Source organism: Lathyrus oleraceus, chromosome 5 (genome assembly GCF_024323335.1).
Source record: "Lathyrus oleraceus cultivar Zhongwan6 chromosome 5, CAAS_Psat_ZW6_1.0, whole genome shotgun sequence".
Lineage (NCBI taxonomy): Eukaryota > Viridiplantae > Streptophyta > Magnoliopsida > Fabales > Fabaceae > Lathyrus > Lathyrus oleraceus.
In genome coordinates this window covers 438,252,616-438,254,983 of record NC_066583.1, presented here as the reverse complement: position 1 = coordinate 438,254,983, position 2,368 = coordinate 438,252,616, and positions in this window count along the sequence as shown.

The window sequence follows — 2,368 nt, the reverse complement described above, 5'->3', positions numbered from 1 at the left end:
TTGAGTCCGTCACCAATCGTTGGGAAAATCCAGTTATCCAAGTCGCAATCGCTATCAGCATCTTCTACAACATTAACAGTCTTGTCATGATTAGGCAGAGGAGCAGTGATGTCATTAGGAGTCTCCGGAGGATCAAATTCGATTTCTCCAGCGTCGATCATATCCTGAATCTTATTCTTCAACAACCAACAATCGTTTGTATCATTCCCGGGGCTATCAGAATGATATGCACATCTGGCATTGGGATTATAACGAGGAGAAGTAGTGTTGGGATTTGTAGGAGGATCTCTGAGGGTAATTAAATTTGCTTTTAGCATACCCTGCAGTGCTTGTGCTAAAGTCATATTGATCTTGGTAAACTGCCTTCTTGGCCTGTCTTGTCTGATGTTGGAAGTTTTGAGATGGTTAGTGCAATGCCATGATGTCATGATGTCATGATGTCATGATGTCATGATGTTATGATGTTATGATGTTATGATGTTATGATGTTAAGTAAGTAACAAGCACAAACAAGTCACACTGCAATTATTCCTAGGTTTTAAGGCTTGCATGAGTTCCATAGGTAAGTACCCTCCCCACTGAAGTTTGGTTGGTTCAACCTGTCCTAGAATAGTAACCGGGTTCTAGAAGGATCTCAAATCATTGACCTTTCTTTAAGTCCACTTCAGTGCAACACCAAGCGGTTGACCAAAATTTCCCTAAAGTCCAATCTCAAAGAGTGTAGTATCGAGTATCAACCAACCCCAGTCGGAACCGAAGTCAGTTATCTCACTACTTTCTAATGGCTAGGATGAGTAAATTAGGGTTCTAAAGGTCTGGTTAATGCTTTGATGACACCACGCAGACGCCAAATTTTTCCTCAAGTAAACATGAGGAACATCAGGACATCCAAAGTGTCACATTAACTATAGCCATTATTTTAACCATTCCAGTATACGCCGGGCAGTCGCGATGATCTCTTGCTACTTACCTAAGGTACACTAGATCCGGGTGTAGGATCTTTCACTCAAGCATAGAATGCCCAAACAATCCCTTAAAATTAAATCAGACAAAGAAACAATTCGAAAACATAAGTGATCTTATCTTTAAGGTAACCTCTCTTTTTAAGAGTCCTCAGCAGAGTCGCCAGTTCTGTGATACGGTGAACTGACTTTGTGTTTTTGCTTTGAAAAGCAATGTTGCGAATAGCAAGAGTCGCCACCGACTTTTCTTTTATCCAATAAGGAAAGGCGGAAAAGAACAGGAAAGACCTTGATTAGATTTTGAGTTCGGGAGGTACATTATACAAAGGGAAGGTGTTAGCACCCTTTGTATCCATGGTTATCCATGGGCTCTTAATTGCTTAACTCACTTATGTTTTCCTTGTTTGAGAAATGTGGTGTGTTTAGAAACTATTTTGAAAGGAGAGTTTAACTTTGTAATGATTCTTGTACGAATGTATACAAAGTGTTTATCTCGTTTGATTTTGAAAGATGTTTAGAAAAATATAACTCGGCGATGATTCTGGTGCGAATGTATACCAAGTGGTGATTTTCTAAAAGATGTTTTGAAAAGTGTGGGGTGTGAAAAATATTTTAAGCTGTGAGCAAGCATTTAAGAGTTATACCTAACCAAGGTCTTTATAGGTATTTCCTATCCTTAGGAGGGTAAAACTGTCCTTACTATTGAGAAGTAAGTAGTCTTATCCTTTGGATGTAAAGGGACATCGTGGGGTCGTCGATTGGTCATTGAAGGCAACATTTGTAAGGATACCTTAGTATTCGAAGGGACGATTATCATTTAATCGTAGGCTACAATGAAGGGTCATCGAGGGACAAAGTCATATATTCGAAGGCAACATTCGAGGGACAAGGTTTATCTCGTAGGGACATTGACCTTTTGATCTAAGGGACTATGACTTATCTGTTTAGGGATGATGATGATTTAATCGAAAGGGTCTTTGCTAAGGGTATCCCCACATTCGCGGGACATGATCGTAATATCGTAAGGCAACAAAGAGAGGGATAATATCACATATTCGAAGGCAATGTAATTAGCCAAGTAATCAAAATAAATCTCCACAATGGTATCCCACAAATAAAGTGGAATACCGAGCTATCTCTTCAAGAATCATGGGAGCCCTTACAAAAACTCAGCAAACATGTTAGAATAACGGGATGGGGTGCAATCAAGAGTTGCACCGAACAAAAGAATCATAGCAATAATAATGTCAGGCAAACAGCGTGCAAATGCAATAGAAAGCATGTCAACCAAATACAGAACATATCATAATGCAAACAGAAAAAATTAACTACTGTCATGTTCGCTACTGCCTCGCCTAGAGAAGGCCTGGTGAACCCTCGCTACATGTTCGCTTAGCGAGGTACTA